This window comes from Abramis brama, assembly GCF_963993115.1.
Source record: "Abramis brama genome assembly, chromosome: 14".
Lineage (NCBI taxonomy): Eukaryota > Metazoa > Chordata > Actinopteri > Cypriniformes > Leuciscidae > Abramis > Abramis brama.
In genome coordinates, this window is record NC_139976.1 from 24,484,883 (window position 1) to 24,506,439 (window position 21,557).

The following is a 21,557-nucleotide window of genomic DNA, read 5'->3' on the forward strand; positions in this document are numbered from 1 at the left end:
TCAGTTGTTGCGTATACCGAGCTGCATCGAACACATTTGTAAATTACTTTCCTTGAACCCATTGTGCGAGTTCACTTTAATACCGCGTGCTTTATATACGTTGCTGCTGATTGGACTGCAGTTCTGACACACCCACCAAACAAGAGAAAACGTATCTCAAACCCCGTTGCACACCGGTGCATGCCGTTTCCAGGAAACATGACGTTCAACCCGGAAACCGTAGCAAAACGTTTCGCACCATTTTGAACTTGAACGTGCCCCTGATGACGGGACAGTTTGATCTTCGGCTGACAAATCAAAGGAAAGGGGCGTTTCATTCCCGCCCACATGTAGAAATCGAATATTCAAGCTGTTTATTCATTTTTCTACCTCAGAACGAAAAACGAAAAATCAAGCTGAATTCTTGTTTTTCGTTTTTTTGGAAAAAATGAAAAATCGAAAAAGGAACTGTTTTCTCATTTTTCTACTTTCAATATTACATAAAAAACGACTCGTTCATTCATTATTCTATTTCGGAATGAAAGATGAAATTTAAAAAAGGGTGCAGCTTGGTTTTTTGTTTAAAAGAAAAAAAGCAGAAATGGCTGTATTTTGTTTACTACGGAGCCCCTGAGGGGACCTGTGCAAAAAATAAATAAAAAAAATATAGGACTTTCGCGTGCGCACGAGAAACTTTCGCGTGGGCACGAGAAACTTTCGCGTGCGCACGCGATAGTTTCTCGTGCGCACAAGAAACTTTCGTTTGCGTTATAGCGTCATTAATACAAATGTGGAAATATGGATGATGTATATATCATTTATGTTGTTGTTTGACATGTTTTGAAGTGTATATTTTAGCAAAAATCCCAAGCAAGGTCCTATTAAAGACAAGACTTAGAGACATATATTTGCTATTTATCTTGATCAAACTGTTCCGTCATCAGCTCTTCCTCAGTTCCGCACTGCAGAATAAAATAGTCATCCTCTGCTGCAGTTGTACGGATTCTTAACGCATTTATTGCAACTACATTTCATCTTTTTCTCATCAAACAACCAGACTAACGAATGGTTCGACACATCCCGTACAGAAGAGCCTAGACAGGGCTTTCTTCTGTATAGATATACTGTAAATACAGGGTAAATGACGACTGTTGGCCTACCATGGTCGCCCTCGTCCAGTAAGTTTAAAATAATAATAATAATAATAATAATAATAAATTAAGATATAAATCAATATAATTCGTTGTAAATTAAATATTTTAAACAATACAAAAAGGTAATAATTGACTGTATAGTCCTAACGTTCATGCATGAAGTCATTCAGACTTACTGTCTAACAACCAGAGAACAGAGAACATCAGAGATATTAAAATACATACTCTTCTGAGTTTTATGATGTAGGCCTTTTTTATTAAAATTTATCGGCCTATAATTTATATCTCAAGGATGCGCGCTTGTGCGTGGCGCACTCAGTCATGTTGAGAGGGAAACACGCATTATATTATTAGTCTATTCAGAAATAGTGTAAAAGACCTGTAAATAAAATACAAAATTAACATTATAAACACTATTAATAACATATAGGCTATGCGTATTTTACTTCCCCATAGCCAAATCCTTAAATGAATGGTATCAGAAAACAACAAGAAATGAAAAATAAGTAACCACTTATAATAATAATAATAATAATAAAATACATAGTAGTCTATAAAAATAGCCCATTGTGCCCTTTATTACAAACAACTTTTAGCCTATTTTAAACGCCAAGCCTAAACGAATTTATTTGAATCGAAACTGAAACTATACCGCAAAGTTGGGTTCGCGCATCTTTCGTTCGGTCCAAAGTTTAATACTGAACAGGAATTAATAATCATTTAATAATGAACCGGTTGTGAATGAATCAAGTTAATGCCAGAAGTGAACCGATGTTGTTAATAGCGCGATTCCCGGCGCCATCACTTGGATTTGTTCCTCAGTTGGGGAAATAACTTAATACTTTATTGTTTCATACTCTGTCATTCGAAACAGTAAAATGTATATTTTTATTTGTGTACATTCAAAATGACTACAAAATGTCATGCCTTTGAAAAAAAAAAGAAAGCAACATGATGCGGACGTGTAGAACTTTATCCAAGAGCTGTTGTAAAGCCTATAAACAATCTGTTACAGTAATTTTCTATTATATGCAAAAGCTGCTTGCAACCATATTGTTAAAAGCGCTATATAAATGAAGGCGACTTGACAAGAAATCGAAAAATTCAAGCTGTTTATTAAATTTTCTACCGAAAAACGTTTTAGAAATATTGTTTATAAAACGAAAAAGGAACTCTTTTCTAATTTTCTACTTTAAATATTAAATAAAAAAACTACTGAACGAAAGACACACTGATTCAATTACACTACTAATTGCAATTTGAATAAAACAATTCAAACCTTTATCTAAAATTTATATTTTTATATTTTATATAAATTTAAAACATTGTCTTTTTCAGACTTTCTTCTGTGAACACAAAAATGTTTTGCAGAATGTTCATTGAACAGTCATCAGCTTTCTTTGTCATCATTTGCTTTCATATTTTTCATACAATGGTTGTAAATGGATACTGAGGCTGCCAATGCCTAAAATTCTGCGTAACATCTTTTGTGTTCCTCAGAAGAAGGTCCTCTGGTTTGGAACAAGTGTGAATATTTTCACTTTCTTGTTAACTATCCCTTTAATATTTTGTACTTTTTTATGTTAATATTTTGTTTCCCCCATGTTGGCAATGTAATACATACATAAATGATACATAGGCCTACATCATCCATATTTCCACATTTGTATTAATGACGCTATAACGCAAACCGGAAATTGTAACGCGTGAGCACGCGAAAGTTTCTCGTGCGCACGCGAAAGTCTGTTTTTTTTTTTTTTTTTTTTTTGCTCAGGTCCCCTCCCTCAGGGGCTCCGTAGTTTTCCAAATGTATTGTTGTCATCAAATAATACTATTATGTGACACAGCATCAGAACTGGCATTAATATATTTACACTGCATTTACAATTACAATGCATAAAGCTTTGTTAAATTGTTAAATTGTTAAATATGAACTGATTTCTAATTTTAACGTTCTAATTAAAGGGTAGGCTACTTTAAATGTGAAACTAAAACTGCCAGTAGGTGGCGGCAAGTCACTGTCTTAATAAGTGAGTTGAGCGAGTCATTCATTCAACCGATTTGTTCAAACGGCTGATTCATTCGGGAAAGAAGCAAGTGATTGTTCATTGAATCATTAAATTGATTCGTTCAAAACGCGGATTCCATTCAAGAAATCATTTTTGATCATTTTATTTCCTGTTTGGAATGGAATAACAAGAAAGGGAAACCAGCTTGTTTATTCGTTTTTTAGTTTAGTTTAAGAAACGAAAAATTAGATTTTGGCTCGATTTTTCATTTTTCGTTTGTGGTTTACAAATCGGTTTATGGGTTCGATATTTCATTTGCACACATGGGCGGCACTGAAACGCCCCTTTCATCTGATTGGTTAATCGTTTCGCCTTCAGTAAGCTACAAGCTTTTCTTTCTGTCAGGCAGAATAAGAGTCAGTACAAGTGCAGCACTGACAAATGCACTTTAATAAAATAATGTCTGAAACCACCATCACTGTTAACTACGCACAATATTTGAAGCAGAAATATGTTGCTGGCTCACGTAATTCGTGCTGCTGCTACTTGCAAGCAACCCCATTAATATGAGCCACAGTATATGACAGATTATTTTAGCATGATGTATTTCCCGTTGATAAATACAGTGCAAATAGTTCCGTTTCTTTGGATAAATAGTATCCAATAATAGGCTGAACTGTACCATGATAATATGTCCGTAACAGTTAGGCTACCACTCTCGTCTTTTATTTACATCAAAAGGCAGGTAGGCGTGTGACATATGTAGGCTATAAATCATTTTGAAAATTTAATAGAAACAAAATTTATATTTATGAATCTAAGCATGTGTAGCCTACTCAGTTCACATGAAAAGAAAGAGACAGAAAAGAGAGAAGCTAGAGTCAGTGAACGTACATTAATACTGTCAAAATTACCAGGTTTGGGATTAATTAAAATTATGTTGGTTGAAGAGCACTACATACCTTTAAAATGTTATTAGTTTTATTAGAAAACGAATACAATTTTATTACATACTGAATTGGTAGATGTTTCTCTGAGTTTTCTTTATTATGTTGGCTTAAGAAAGCCAGCATATATTTAAACATTATTATTATTATTATTATTATTATTATTATTATGAGAAATTGACTCCGCCTAGAACCTTAATGCTTCACCAAATTCAGCTCAGACCTTCAGACTGGTCTGATTCGCTTATATATCTTTTCTATCTGGTCAGACTTATTTCCCAAAAAATCCATTGACTTGCGTTTTCTGAGCAATGAAGGCCGTAATACTTAATGCTGTCCACTAGAGGGGGCGACAGGATAATAAGTGTTTTCTACTCTTTCCCTGTTTGCATCAGTTTAAATGACAAATAAATGCATGAATTTCATTCATAAATAGGCCATATCTGTGTATCCACTCTTCTAGTTTATTTTAAGATATTGTTATTCACACTGGTTTTTGCATTTAATGTTTGTCCATCTGGAACTTTTATTTTTCATGAGCTCTATATTTTAAGATGTAGCCTACTAGAAAAAACTACACAAACTCTGTTTTTACTCTGCAAATGTGTTTTCCTTTCAAGTAGGCTATAGACTACAAGTTATCCTGCTTTTTACCATGGCTTGCCATACTTTAAAAATTGATATAGGCCTAACACATTTAAACATCTATCTATCTATCTATCTATCTATCTATCTATCTGACTGACTGAGCTTCCTTTGTGAAAAATAGCAGACCACCTTTTTTAAACTGTTATTTAAAACGGTGGTCTGCTATATTTTACAAAGGAAGCCCATTTGTGCGGTCGTTGGCGTTATATAAGGACATGACTTAAGCTGGCTTAACAATGTGGATTGATCAGTGCACTTCTTGCATTGCATTGCACACCAGAACAAACTCCTTCCCGTGTTCATTAAAGAGATAACATATGTGTTGTTGCATTGCATTGCACAAACGATCTAACGTTGTGCATTGAAGAATTGCACACCAGAACTAACTCATTCCCATGTTCATTAAAAAGATAACATATGTGCTGTTGAATTGCATTGCACAAACGATCTAACTATGTGCATTGAAGAATAACATATAGGCAATACAATTATTATGTCACCGGGTGAAAACCTGGCAAATCCAAAAAGATTCCGCATTGGTCCTAAATCTGGCTCTGTTGAGTGTTGGCCATAATGAGCGCCAGCTGAAGCAAATCAGCTGCACTTCATTGAAGCACGTGCTCAGGAAAAGGAGTATAAAAAAAAGAGTGTTTGAGCAGTGTGGGAGGATGGGCAGGCAGCAGTGTGTGTTCTGACAGCGGCAGTGAAATAAAAAGGCTGAAGGTTTGATGCCGGATCGGAGTTCTACTGTGAGATTCCCCGAGGCATGCTCATTTAGTGAGTTTTCTGAAGAAACCACGAACAGCAACGCGATGAAGTAAGTGAGAGAGGAAACCACCGCAGGATATTGAGTGACTCACCGAGGAAAAGTTAAGTGCACCCTTCATTTGATTCCCCGTTGAGAAAACCACATTTGAAGATTGACCATCACCAGTGTGCAACTAACTTTTGTTTGTGGGCAGTGTGTGTGATCTTGTTGACAGAACGAAGCGTAGTAACTGGAACAGCTGGGAGGATCGCTGATGTGTTCATGCTGATCTTCTGAAAACATTATCCCTCGAGTCATCCACCCTACAGAGAGAAGAGAAACGAGTCGATTAATCACTGTGGAGGTGAAGTGAGTTTTGCAGTGTCTGAAAGAGTGAAGTGCACACGTGTGAAGATTTACAAGAGTGATTTATGCACAAGTGTGGTGAGATCAAACGACTGCGATTCCTCTGAAACTTTGATGGATGAATATTGACTTAGGACTGTGAAGATTCCTTTAAATTGATCTGTCTAAAGCTGTGTCCAGGTTCCCACTCGAGTGTACGGTGTGGAGGGAAGGAGCTTAACGCACCCCGAGTACCACACTCCACGAGCACTGTCTCTCACGTCCACGAAAGTCCAGTCTCACGAATTCTCCCAACGACGCCGCTCTGTTACGCACGGAACGAGAGCAAAGGCGGGTAAATTACCACAGTCCTGTCTCACTTGTTATTGCCTGATCCACTGTTACTGTCTGTCCCTCAGAAGAGGTGAGGAAGCTGCTGTCATTCGATCGGCTGTTCCATGAACACGTCCGCAAGCCGAGTCTGAGCACCGTCACTGTCTGTCCCTCAGAAGAGGGGAGGAAGCTGCTGTCATTCGATCGGCTGTTCCATGAACACGTCCACAAGCCGAGTCTGAGCACCGTTACTGTCTGTCCCTCAGAAGAGGTGAGGAAGCTGCTGTCATTCGATCGGCTGTTCCATGAACACGTCCGCAAGCCGAGTCTGAGCACCGTCACTGTCTGTCCTTCAGAAGAGAAGAGGTGAGGAAGCTGCTGTCATTCGATCGGCTGTTCCATGAACACGTCCGCAAGCCGAGTCTGAGCACCGTCACTGTCTGTCCCTCAGAAGAGGTGAGGAAGCTGCTGTCATTCGATCGGCTGTTCCACGAACACGTCCGCAAGCCGAGTCTGAGCACCGTCACTGTCTGTCCCTCAGAAGAGGTGAGGAAGCTGCTGTCTTTCGATCGGCTGTTCCATGAACACGTTCACAAGCCGAATACTTACCTGCTCTGTCTGTGGGGGAAAGCTGAAGGCGAGAAGAAGCCTCTGTCCGTCCTACAAGCACATTCTGACGAGTCGGAGAAACGAGAAGAAATTATTGTCCGTCCTACAAGCACATTCTGACGAGTCGAAAAGACGAGAAGAAGCCATTGTCCCACCCACGAGCCAGTAGAGAAGAGGAATATCCCCCACCCCAGCTCCTCTTCCCAAACCGGGTTCCAGCCCCGAACATTCTCAGCACTGTTTTTATTGTTTTAAATTAATAAAAAGAAAAACCTACCTTTAAAAGTCATTCTGTTGTCCGCCTCTTGGTGTCCGCTGGTGTCTGCTCCTCCGGAGTGTGGTAATTGTCCCTCGGCCCTAACATCGGTTACATAACTTTTGGCGTAAGTCGGCAGGGTTACCACTCGGAGTTGAGCGGCCAGAGGACCCAGGATGGCGGACGAAGATTTGCCAGCTGCCCGACAACCAATGGCATCTATGTTTATGGGAGTCCCGTGGGCCCAGAAGTATGGTGGGTCTGGCTCAGAGTTAAGTTTAACGGACTGGAGAGCGCAAGTAGAATACTTGGCCGGACTGCAAGGGCTCCGCGAAGCCCAGAAGATACAATTCGTATTGAATTCGCTTGAGGGGGAGGCGAAGAGGGAAGTCCGAGCAGCGCCTGAAGCCGTCCGAGCCACCACACAGGCCATATTTGAATTTTTGTCCGGGCAGTATGGTGATTCCACTCCAGTGGCAGTGCTACGAACACAGTTCTTTAACTGTAAGCAGGGACCTGGACAGACCCTACGAGCATTCGCTCTGCGATTACGAGAACAGTTCTCTAGACTGAAGAGTCGAGAGCATCATGGACTGGGTGAGGAAGAGACACTACTCAGAGATCAGTTCCTCTTGGGGTTACGAGAAGGTCCAATACGACAGAGTCTGAGACTGCAGCTTCGAAGGGATGCCGCCTTGACATTCGAAGATTTACGTAAGGAGGCCCTAGCCCTGGAACAGGATCACCACCAGACCGTAGAGACACCGGTGTGTATGGCTGCAAGTGGAACGAGTGCCTTAACACAGCCCAAACTGACAGACTGGAAGCAAGCATTACGTGCAGAGCTGATGAAAGACTTCCGAGAAGAGATGGCTGAATTCTCAAAATCCATTCTTGGGGAACTCCGCCGTGGGCGGCCAGAGCCCTTGCCTTTACCTCGGGAACGGTCGTATTCTGACGGAGGGAGGGATCCGGGAAGACGCACCAGCCGCCCGTCCAGTTCCAGGTTCCAGTGGGATGAACAGGGGCGCCCGATCTGTAACACCTGCGGAGAGTCAGGACATTATAGCCGCCAATGCGGCTCCCGACGGAACTCGCAGGGGGTTTTTTAGAACGACCGGCCACTGTGGGTCAAGTGGTCGGGACCCCCCGGATGGACCCTCTCGTCAATCCAGCTCCACGAGATGGCCTGGTGGGACGTTGCCCCCTCGTGGAGATCAAAATCAATGGTGTTACTGTTCGGTGCCTGGTAGACACAGGATCCCAGGTTACCATGCTTGCTGAGAGTCTGTCCAAAGATCTGTTCGATGCTCATCACTTACCGGAAGCTGAAGTCCCCTGGCTCACCCTGCGAGGAGCAAATGGCCTGAACATCCCCTACATCGGATATCAGGTTACCAACTTCGAGATCCATGGCACCACGATCCCACAAAAGGGAGTCGTTTCAAAAATTGCAAAACCCCTGAATCAGCTGTTGGCCGGTGCTGGTGTGTCACGGAGCCGGAGTTCCCCCACTATCACCTGGAGTCCGGAGTGTGAGACCGCCTTCCACCAACTTAAGCAGGAGTTGTTACAGGCCCCCATTCTGGCTTATGCCGATTTCACCCAGCCTTTCATCCTCTACACCGACGCTAGCAATAGCGGATTGGGAGCCGTACTGGCCCAACGACAAGATGGAGCGGAAAGGGTCATTGCCTACGCCAGCCGGAGCCTCCACCCTGCTGAACGGAACGATGCCAATTACAGCTCTTTCAAAATCGAGCTGTTGGCCCTGAAGTGGGCCCTGTGTGAGAAGTTTAAGGATTACCTGTGGGGAGCCGAAGTACTGGTGGTAACCGATAACAGTCCACTGGTGCACCTCCAAACCGCGAAGCTAGGGGCGGTGGAGCAGCGGTGGGTGGCCCAGCTCGCCAACTTTAACTATCGGCTACAATATCGGCCAGGCCGAGAGCACATAAATGCCGATGTCCTGTCCCGATTACCACCAGCTAGAGAAGGGGGAACTCCAGGGCCAGAACCAGAAGAAGGGCTGATGGTGGGAGTAGTGGAAGCACCTGGAACACGAGTGGAGGGAGTACCAGTAAGTTGGGGATGGGACCTCCGTCGATGGAGGGAACGGCAAGAACAGGATGCAGGGTTGGCTACCCTACGTACCTACCTGGAGCGGAACAAACTCCCTGGGGTGGAAGAACGACGGGAACATCCGGGGAGAGTAAGGAAGCTTCTGGGGCAGTGTAAAAGATTGAAGTTGCGAGATGGTGTGATCTGCAGGTCCGTTCTGGACTCCAGGACCCACGAGCTGGTATCCCAAGTGGTGGTGCCCGAAGCCCAAATCCAGCCGTTGCTCCAGGCCTATCATGACCAGCTAGGACATCAGGGCCAAGAACGGACGGTGTCACTACTGCGCCGGCACTTCTTTTGGAGTGGGATGGAAGAGTCGGTGGGGAGGTATGTACAAGGATGCCCCCGTTGTACGCTGTTCAAGTCCCGGCGAGACGTGAGGGCCCCCATGGTCCCAGTGAGACCTAGAGCCCCGTTGCATATGGTGGCTATGGATTTTCTGACCTTAAGTCGCCCTACCGATCGCTACCAGAACATCTTGGTAGTTACCGATTTATTCACCAAATATGCCTGGGCCATACCAACCTTAGACCAGACCGCCACCACCACTGCCAGTGCTCTATGGAGACACGTCTTCCAGCCCTTTGGATGCCCTGAGACGCTCCATTCTGACCAAGGGCCGAACTTTGAGTCCCGTGTCGTCCAGGAGCTATGTAATCTGTACGGATGCCGGAAGACCCGCACCACGCCTTATCACCCACAGGGGAACGGGGGGTGTGAACGTTTTAACCAGACGCTCCTGAGTCTGTTAGGGACATTGGATGCGGACCACCAAGGGTACTGGACGGACAGTCTACCGGCCCTGGTACAGGCCTACAATAACAGCATCCACAGCACAACGGGGTATGCCCCTACTTACCTGATGTTTGGGAGACATGTACGTCTGCCCACGGATCTGCTGTTAGGGACGGCTTCAGCTGAGGCTCCCGCCACCACCACCGAATGGGTACATCGACACCACCGCCAACTCCACTCTGCCTACGACAAGGTATCTAAACATCTCGATGTAGAAAAACAAGCGCTTGTACGACCGCACTGCCCGAGAGGCCCCTTTGTTGCCCGGAGAACGGGTGCTGGTGCGGGATAACCGGCGCCAAGGGAAGGGGAAACTTAGCGACCGGTGGGAGACCACCCCCTACGTAGTGGAGCAACGGCAGAGGCCTGACCAGCCCGTGTACACCATCATAGCCCAGCCCACCCAAGGTGGTGCAGGGGCCACAGGCGCTAGCGCCTCTGGCTCTTGTCTCGGGTAATTGGGACAGGGGCGCAGCAAGTTTCGGTGCAGGACTCTCACGGGGCCGGGCTTACTTAGGACTGTGAACATTCCTTTAAATTGATCTGTCTAAAGCTGTGTCCAGGTTCCCACTCGAGTGTACGGTGTGGAGGGAAGGAGCTTAACGCACCCCGAGTACCACACTCCACGAGCACTGTCTCTCACGTCCACGAAAGTCCAGTCTCACGAATTCTCCCAACGACGCCGCTCTGTTACGCATGGAACGAGAGCAAAGGCGGGTAAATTACCACAGTCCTGTCTCACTTGTTATTGCCTGATCCACTGTTACTGTCTGTCCCTCAGAAGAGGTGAGGAAGCTGCTGTCATTCGATCGGCTGTTCCATGAACACGTCCGCAAGCCGAGTCTGAGCACCGTCACTGTCTGTCCCTCAGAAGAGGTGAGGAAGCTGCTGTCATTCGATCGGCTGTTCCATGAACACGTCCACAAGCCGAGTCTGAGCACCGTTACTGTCTGTCCCTCAGAAGAGGTGAGGAAGCTGCTGTCATTCGATCGGCTGTTCCATGAACACGTCCGCAAGCCGAGTCTGAGCACCGTCACTGTCTGTCCTTCAGAAGAGAAGAGGTGAGGAAGCTGCTGTCATTCGATCGGCTGTTCCACGAACACGTCCGCAAGCCGAGTCTGAGCACCGTCACTGTCTGTCCCTCAGAAGAGGTGAGGAAGCTGCTGTCATTCGATCGGCTGTTCCACGAACACGTCCGCAAGCCGAGTCTGAGCACCGTCACTGTCTGTCCCTCAGAAGAGGTGAGGAAGCTGCTGTCTTTCGATCGGCTGTTCCATGAACACGTTCACAAGCCGAGTCTGAGCACCGTCACCGTCTGTCCCTCAGAAGAGAAGAGGTGGGGAAGCTGATGTTCATTCGATCGGCTGTCCTAAGAACATCTTCACGAGCCGAATACTTACCTGCTCTGTCTGTGGGGGAAAGCTGAAGGCGAGAAGAAGCCTCTGTCCGTCCTACAAGCACATTCTGACGAGTCGGAGAAACGAGAAGAAATTATTGTCCGTCCTACAAGCACATTCTGACGAGTCGAAAAGACGAGAAGAAGCCATTGTCCCACCCACGAGCCAGTAGAGAAGAGGAATATCCCCCACCCCCCAGCTCCTCTTCCCAAACCGGGTTCCAGCCCCGAACATTCTCAGCACTGTTTTTATTGTTTTAAATTAATAAAAAGAAAAACCTACCTTTAAAAGTCATTCTGTTGTCCGCCTCTTGGTGTCCGCTGGTGTCTGCTCCTCCGGAGTGTGGTAATTGTCCCTCGGCCCTAACATCGGTTACAATTACATTGCATTGCATTGCACACCAGAACTAATTCATTCCCATGTTCATTAAAGAGATAACGAATGTTATTGCATTGCATTGAACAGACGATATAACGTTGTGCATTGAAGAATAACATAGGCTATGCACTTCTTGCATTTGCATTGCATACCAGAACTAATCCATTCCCATGTTCATTAAAGAGATAACGAATGTTATTGCATTGCATTGCACAAACGATCTAACGTTGTGCATTGAAGAATAACATAGAAGCACTTCAACAATAACATTGAAGCACTTCTTGCATTGCATTGCACACCAGAACTAACTCAATTCCCATGTGCATTAAAGAGATAACGTGTTGTTGCATTGCATTGCACAAACGATCTACGTTGTGCATCATTAAAGAATAACATATAGGCTATGCACTTCTTGCATTGCATTGCACACCAGAACTAACTCAATCCCATGTTCATTAAAGACATAACATGTGTGATATTGCATTGCATTGAACAAACGATCTGAGGTTGTGCATTGAAGAATAAAATAAGCCTTTGCACTTCTTGCATTGCATTGCACTCCAGAACTAATTCATTCCCATGTTCATTAAAGAGATAACATATGTCTTGTTGTAATGCATTGCACAAACGATCTAACGTTGTGCATTGAAGAATAACATATAGGCTATGCACTTCTTGCATTGCACACCAGAACTCCTTCCCATGTTCATTAAAGCGATAACGAATGTTATTGCACTACATTGCACAAACTATCTAATGTTCTGCATTGAAAAATAACATAGGCTATGCATTTCTTGCATTGCATTGCACAAACGATCTAACGTTGTGGATTGAAGAATAACTTATAGGCTATGCACTTCTTGCATTGCATTGCATTGCACACCAGAACTAACTCAATCCCATGTTCATTAAAGAGATAACATATGTTTTGTTGCATTGCATTGCACAAACGATCTAACGTTGTGCATTTAAGAATAACTTATAGGCTATGCACTTGCATTACATTGCATTGCACACCAGAACTAACTCCTTCCTATGTTCATTAAAGAGATAACATATGTTTTGCTGCATTGCATTGCACAAACGATCTAACGTTGTGCATTGAAGAATAACATATAGGATATGAACTTCTTGCATTGCATTGCACTCCAGAACTAATTAATTCCCATGTTCATTAAAGAGATAACGAATGTTATTGCATTGCATTGCACAAACGATCTAACGTTGTGCATTGAAGAATAACTTATAGGCTATGCACTTCTTGCATTGCATTGTACACCAGAACTAACTCAATCCCATGTTCATTAAAAGAGATAACATATGTGTCGTTGCATTGCACAAACGATCTAACGTTGTGTAATGAAGAATAACTTATAGGCTATGCACTTCTTGCATTACATTGCATTGCACACCAGAACTTACTCATTCCCATGTTCATAAAAAGATAACATATGTGTTGTTGCATTGCATTGCACAAACGATCTAACGTTGTTAAAGAGATAACGTTCTTACGTTAACGTTCATTAAAGAGATAACGAATTTTATTGCATTGCATTGCACAAATGATCTAACGTTGTGCATTGAAGAATAACTTGTAGGCTATGCACTTCTTCCATTGCATTGCATTGCATTGCACACCAGAACTAACTCAATCCTATGTTCATTAAAGAGCTAACATATGTTTTGTTGCAATGCATTGCACAAACGATCTAACGTTGTGCATTGAAGATTAACAAACAGGCAATGAACTTCTTGCATTGCATTGCATTGCACACCTAAACTAACTCAATCCCATGTTCATTAAGAGATAACGTATGTGTTGTTGCATTGCATTGCACAAACGATGTAATTTTGTGCATTGAAGAATAACATATAGGCTATGAACTTCTTACATTGCATTGCACACAAGAACTAATTCATTCCTATGTTCATTAAAGAGATAACATATGTTTTGCTGCATTGCATTGCACAAACGATCTAACGTAGTGCATTGAAGAATAACTTGTAGGATATGCACTTCTTGCATTGCACTGCACACAGAACTAACTCATTCCCATGTTCATAAAAAATATAACATATGTGTTGTTGCATTGCATTGCACCAAACGATCTAACGTTGTGCATTTAAGAATAACAAATAGGCAATAAACTTCTTGCATTGCACACCAGAACTAACTCAATCCCATGTTCATTAAAAGAGATAACATATGTGTTGTTGCATTGCATTCCACAAACGATCTAACGTTGTGCATTTAAGAATAACAAATAGGCAATAAACTTCTTGCATTGCACACCAGAACTAACTCAATCCCATGTTCATTAAAGAGATAACATATGTTTTGCTGCATTGCATTGCACAAACGATCTAACGTTATGCTTTGAAGAATAACTTGTAGGCTATGCACTTCTTGTATTGTATTGCATTGCATTGCATTGCATTACACACCAGAACTAACTCAATCCCATGTTCGTTAAAGAGACAACGAATGTTATTGCATTGTATTGCACAAACGATCTGACGTTATGTGTCAAATCAGGCATATGGAATTGACCTATGGAACATATTTTCTGTCCAAAGGGTACTATACTTACTATACATACAGACTGACTTCTTGTGATATTGTATTAGCCAGACAGTAGTCCATTTTTGACCTGCTGCACATATTTCTGACCCAAGAGTAATCGATCTTGATCTTTCTATAAATTCTCGTAGAATCTTTCTGGTTACATCAGCCATAGAAAAGTCCATTTTTGACCTACTGAACAAATTTCTGGACAAAGAGTCCTTGAACATTAACTTACTAAACATATAAGACTGACTTCTTGTGATGTTATACCAGCCAGACTGTAGTCCATATTTGACTGATTGAACATATTTGTGGCAAACGAGTCCTCAAAAGGTATTTTGTGTACTATTATAAACTTATAGACTCCTTCTGGTGTTAAATCAGCCATATAGAGGTGCATATTTGACCTACTGAACATATACTCGATCTTGAATTTCCCATACATACTCATAGACTCCTTTTGATGTTTCATAAGCAATTTAGAAGTCCATATCTGACCTATTGAACTTATTGGTCAAAGGGTCCTCAAAGGTTTTTAAACTATGTAAAATTATAGACTCCTTCTGATGTTATATCACCCATAAAAAAGAACATTTTTGACCAACTAAACATATTTCTGCCAAGAGACCAGAAACTTAACTTACTATACGTACATACTGACTTCATGTGATGTTAAATCAGGCAAGGAGTAGTCAATATTTGACCGATTGAACACATTTTTGGCCAAAGAGTCCTCAAATGTTTTTTACTATTATAAACTTCTGATGTTAAATCAGCCATATAGAAGTCCATATTTCAACTACTGGAAAAAAGAGTACTTGATCTTGAACTTCCTATATATACTCTAGACTCCTTCTGATGCTTCATAAGCCATTTTAGAAGTCCATATCTGACCTGTTAAACTCATTTCTGGTCAATGGCTCCTTAAAAGGTTTTAAATATATATAATCTTATATAATATATAAAACTTAAGCTATATAATCTTATAGACTAATTCTAATGTTAAATTAGCCATACAGAGATCCCCTTTTTGACCCAAGGAACATATTTCGGGCCAAAGAGCACTCAAACTGATGTTACGTCAGGCATGAATTTGTCCATATTTGACCCAAGGAACATATTTCTGGAAAAGAGTCCTCAATCTTGAACTTTGTATTCTCACTCCTAGACTCCTTCTGATGGTTCATAAGCCACATATAATTCCATATTTGACTTATTGAACTTATTTTTGGTCAAAGGGTCCTCAAAGGGTTTCTTATTATGTTAATTCAGCCATACAGAGGTTCCTATTTAAACTACTGAACACATTTTTGGCCAAAGAGTCTTTAAACATTAACTTTCTCTGCTTATTGACTTCTCTTAATAATACATTAGCCATACAGAAGTCCAGATTTGACATGTTGAACATATTTCTGACCGAAGAGTCCTTGATCTTGAACTTTCTATTCATAATTATAGACTCTTTCAGACAGTACATCGGACAGACAATTGTCCATATTAATTATTGAACATATTTCTGGCCAGCAAGTCCATGAACTTGAACATTCTGTACATGCTCATTGACTCCTTTTAGTGTTTCATCAGCCAGAGAGTAGTCCATAATTGACCCACTGAAAATATTTCTGGTAAAAGAGTCTATAAAACTTCTTAACTTCTTCTGATGTTTAAGCAGCTAGACAGCAGTCCAGCAGTTTTTCTGGCAAAAGACTCTTGAGAACTTTCTAAACAAACTCAGACTCTTTCTGATGTTTCTTCAGCCATACAGTATTTCAGATTTGAAACATTGAACATATTTCTGACCGAAGAGTAATTAGGGGCCAAGCACCGAAGGTGCGGAGGCACCTATTGTATCTGTTCCCGTTCTTATTCTTCTTCTTCCGACTGGGAGTCTATGGCAGCCCATAGAACCGCCAACGGGAAAGTTATGAAATTTGGCACACTGATAAAGGACAGTCTGAAAAGTCACCATAGCAAATTTGGAGTCTCCAACTCAATCCCTCTAGCGCCACCAACTGTCCAAAGTTTCACTCATGTTTATGCTAATAACCTTTGAACCACAGGGGCTAGAAACAAAATTATTTTGTTCTCTGATTCCCTAGCTCAAGCCGATTCGATAGCACCCTATGACGTCATTTTCCGTCATGGAAATTTGTCCGCCATTTTTGAATTATCTGAAAAACCTACTTTTTCGAACTCCTCCTAGGCCGATGCTCAGATTTTCACGAAAATTGAACCAGATCATCTACAGACCATGCCGAGAAAAAGTTATGGAATTCATAAAAATTTATCAAACCGTTCTCGAATACCGCGCAAATTAATTTTACGTAGCGCTTGCGAAAACAGATGTAAGGCTATATCTGCGCAACGCTTTATCAGATTCAGACCAAACTTGGTACATATCGTCACAAGCATGACCTGAGGCTACATGCTGCGTTTCGGCGCAGCGCCACCTACTGGTCCGGAGATATGAAAAATGGCTATTTTTGTTTGTAACTTCTGAACAGTTTGAGTCCAACGATACCAAACATGCTAGGTTTCGCCTTACGGTTTGTGTAGCGTTGTGATTTAGCGCTTAAAAAACATCGATATCTTCGAAACCGCTAGTCCGATCGAGACGATACCACTGTCAGAAGTTTGGAAACATAGGTTGATAACTAAACTCCAGTGCCCAAATGCGAAAATATTGATAGTAAGGGGTAGTAAAATCCAATCAAAGTCATGTGTCAGTCATTTTTTACGTGTTTTTTCATATAAATGTCTATAACTCCGAAGCAAATTGAGATATTTTCACCAAAATTGACACAAATATGTATGGGCTTACTCTGAGGACACATAAAAAAAATGGTGGGACTGAGCCTCTTGGTGGCGCTATAACAGAACAAAACATGAAATTCCCATTGACTTCAATACAGTTTTGTGAAATAAAATGCTATACTAAACAAATGCATTGGTGTAATATTACGAAACTCAGAATGTGCCATCAGCTCCATCCCTTGAAGGTACCCAAAATATTTTGAGACAGCGCCACCTAGTGGTCAAAAGTTATAACAAAATTTCCAAAAAGGCTAATAACTTTTGAATAAATCTGCCTATTGAAATGCCACTGGTCTTAATAGATTCCATGGGTCAAGCCGAGAACATAGATACCAAGTTTTCCTTATTTGGCCAAACTTCCTGTCCGCCATTTTGATTTTCATTCAAAACCTACTTTTTCGAACTCTTCCTAGATCGTTTGCCCGATTTTCACCAAAATCAAATCGTATCATCTCCAGACCATGCCGACTAAAACTTATGGATTTCGTGTAGATACACAAAACCGTTTTCGTATAGCGCAGCAGCAAAGTTGAGGCATGATGCCAAAAGCACTATTCAGGCTTTATCTCTGCAATGCCTTGACATATTAACACCAATTATTGTATGTGTCATTGTCACTTCACTCTGACCACATCACATCAGTTTTGTAACTGTGCCACCTATTGGTCAAAAGTGATAATCAATTAAATCATATTTTTAATTACTGTTTCTATTTTTCAGCCATTTCGCCTAAAATCCTCTTTGAATGTCTTTAATTGCTCATTGTTGCAGTTGGTCTGACACTTTCAGCAATGTTGGCATGTCTTGTCGTCTTATTCTGCTTGGCCCCGGTAATTGCTGCTTGCAGCTATCTTGAACTTTCTATTCATGCTTATTGACCCCTGATGTTTCATCAGCCAGAGAGCCATAATTGTTCTACTGAACATATTAATGGCCAAAGAGTCCTCAATCTTGAACTTTCTATACATATTTATGGATTCCTTCTGATGCTTCATAATCCATATAAAAGTCCAAATCTGACCTATTGAACTTATTTCTTGTCAGTGGGTCCACAAAAGGTTTTAAACTATAGACTTCTTCTGATGTTTAATCAGCCAGACAGAGGCCCCTTTTTGAACTACTGAACATATTTCGTGCCTAAGAGTACTCGAAACTTGACTTTTCTATACATACTCGTTGACTCCATCTGATGTTACATCAGAAGTCCATAATTGACCCAAGGAACATATTTCTGGCAAAAGAGTCCTCAATCTTAAACTTTCTATACATACTCAAAGTCTCCTTCTGATTCTTCATAAGTGACCTATTATTATTTCTGGTCAACAGTTTTCAAACCTCAAAAGTTTTTAAACTATGTACAATTATATACTCCTTCTGATGATAAATCAGACCAATTTTGATTATTTATAGAGAGTTAACGTTCAATGAATCTATGGCAAAAAATATATTCAGAGGGTCACATATGGACACCTGTTAAAGTGGTGTATCATCAGAAGAAGTCTATGAGAATTTAGTAAGTTAACTTGTGAGGACCTTTTTGCCAAAAATATTTTCAATTCGCCAGATATGGACATCTATACAGCTTATGAAGAATCAGAAGGAGTCTATGAATATGTATAGAAAGCCGAAGATCGAAGACACTTTGGCCAGAAATATGTTCCTTGGGTCAAACAGGGACTTCTGTATGGCTGACGTAACATCAGAAAGAGTCAACGAGTATATATGGAAAGGTCAAGTTTCGAGTACTCCTTGACTAGAAAAAAATTCAGTATGTCAAATATGGACTTTTGTCAGGATGATGTAACATCTGAAGATATCAATCTGAATGTATACATCAATGTGTTAATCTTTTAGGACTCTTTGGCAGAAATATGTTCAGTAGGTCAAAAGGGGACATCTGAATTATAAAGAGTCTATAACTTTATTTAGTTTAAAAACTTTTGAGGACCCTTTGATCAGAAATAAGTTCAAAAGGTCAGATATGGATATCTATATGGCTTATGTAGCATTAGAAGGAGTCTATGAGTATGTATCCAAGTCCAAGATCAAGGACTCTTTGGCCATAAATATTTGGCCTTGGGTCAAATATGGACTTCTGTAAGGCTGATTTGACATCAGAAGGCGTCGATAAGTTTATAATAGTAAAAAACATTTTGAGGATTCTTTGGCCAAAAATATGTTCAATTGGTCAAATGTTTACTGCAGTCTGGCTGATATAACATCACGAGAAATCTGTATAGTATGAGAAATATGTATAGTAAGGTAAATGTTCAAGGTCTCTGGCCTGAAATATGTTCAGAAGGTCAAATATGGACTTGTGTATGGCTGATTTAACATCAGAAGGAGTATATAAGTTTATGAAAGACAACATTTTTTTTAGAACTCCTTGGTCACATTTTTTTTCAATCGGTCAAATATGGACTACTATCTGCCTGATTTAACATTACGAGAAGTCAGTCTATATATATAGTGAGTTAATGTTCATGGACTCTGGCCAGAAATATGTTCAGTGGGTGAAAAATGTACTACTGGCTGAAAATATAACATCACAAGAAGTCAATCTATAGTATAGCAAGATAATGTTCAAGAACTCGTTGGCCAGAAATATGTTCATTAGGTCAAAAGGGGACCTCTTAATAGCTGATTTATCATTAGAAAGAGTCTATAACTTTATATAGTTGAAAAACATTTGAGGACCCTTTGATCAGAAATAAGTTCAAAAGGTTCAGATATGGATATCTATATGGCTTATGTAGCATTAGAAGGAGTCTATGAGTATGTATAGAAAGCCCAAAATCGAGGAGTCTTTGGCCAGAAATATGTTCCTTGGGTCAAATATGGACTTCTGTATGGCTGATTTATCATCAGAAGCAGTCTATAATTTTATATAGTTTGAAAAATTTTGAGGACACTTTGACCAGAAATAAGTTCAAAAGGTCAGATATGGACATCTATATGGCTTATGTAGCATTAGAAGGAGTCTATGAGTATGTATAGAAAGTCCAAAATCGAGGACTCTTTGGCCATAAATATATTCAGTATGTCAAAAGGGGACCTCTGTATAGCTGATTTATCATCAGAAGCAGTCTATAATTGTATACAGTTTGAAAAATTTTGGGGACACTTTGACCAGAAATAAGTGCAAAAGGTCAGATATGGATATCTATATGGCTTATGTAGCATTAGAAGGTGTCTATGAGTATGTATAGAAAGTCCAAGATCGAGGACTTGCAATGCAAAACATTCGTTATCTCTTTAATGAACATGGGAAGGAGTTAGTTCTGGTGTGCAATGCAATGCAAGAAGTGCATAGCCTGTAAGTTATTCTTCAACGCACAAAGTTAGATCGTTTGTGCAATGCAATGCAACAACACATATATTATCTTTTTATGAACATGGGAATGAGTTAGTTCTGGTGTGCAATGCAATGCAATGCATGAAGTGCATAGCCTACAAGTTATTCTTCAATGCACAACGTTAGATCGTTTGTGCAATTCAATGCAATAACATTCGTTATCTCTTTAATGAACATGGTAAGGAGTTAGTTCTGGTGTGCAATGAAATGCAATGCAATGCAAGAAGTGAATAGCCTATGTTATTCTTCAATGCACAACGTTAGATCGTTTGTGCAATGCAATGCAATGCAATAACATTCGTTATCTCTTTAATGAACATGGGAATGAATTAGTTCTGGTTTGCAATGCAATGCAATGCAAGAAGTGCATTTGCCTATGTTTTTCTTCAATGCACAACGTCAGATCGTTTGTGCAATGCAATGCAATGCAAAAAATGCATAGCCTATGTTATTCTTCAATGCACAACGTTAGATCGTTTGTGCAATGCAATGCAATAACATTCGTTATCTCTTTAATGAACATGGGAAGGAGTTAGTTATGGTGTTTAATGCAATGCAATGCAAAGAAGGAACGAGTTATGTTCTGGTGTTTAATGCAATGCAATGCAATGCACGACATGCATAGCCTATATGTTATTCTTCAATGCACAACGTTAGATCGTTTGTGCAATGCAATGCAACAACACATATGTTATCCTTTTTATTGAACATGGGAAGGAGTTGGTTCTGGTGTGCAATGCAATGCAAGAAGTTCATTGCCTATTTGTTATTCTTCAATGCACAACGTTAGATCGTTTGTGCAATGCAATAACACTCGTTATCTCTTTAATGAACATGGGAATGAATTAGTTCTGGTGTGCAATGCAATGCAATGCAAGAAGTGCATTTGCCTATGTTTTTCTTCAATGCACAACGTCAGATCGTTTGTGCAATGCAATGCAATGCAAGAAGTGCATAGCCTATAAGTTATTCTTCAATGCACAAAGTTAGATCGTTTGTGCAATGCAATGCAACAACACATATATTATCTCTTTTATTGAACATGGGATTGAGTTAGTTCAGGTGTGCAATGCAATGCAATGCAAGAAGGAACGAGTTATGTT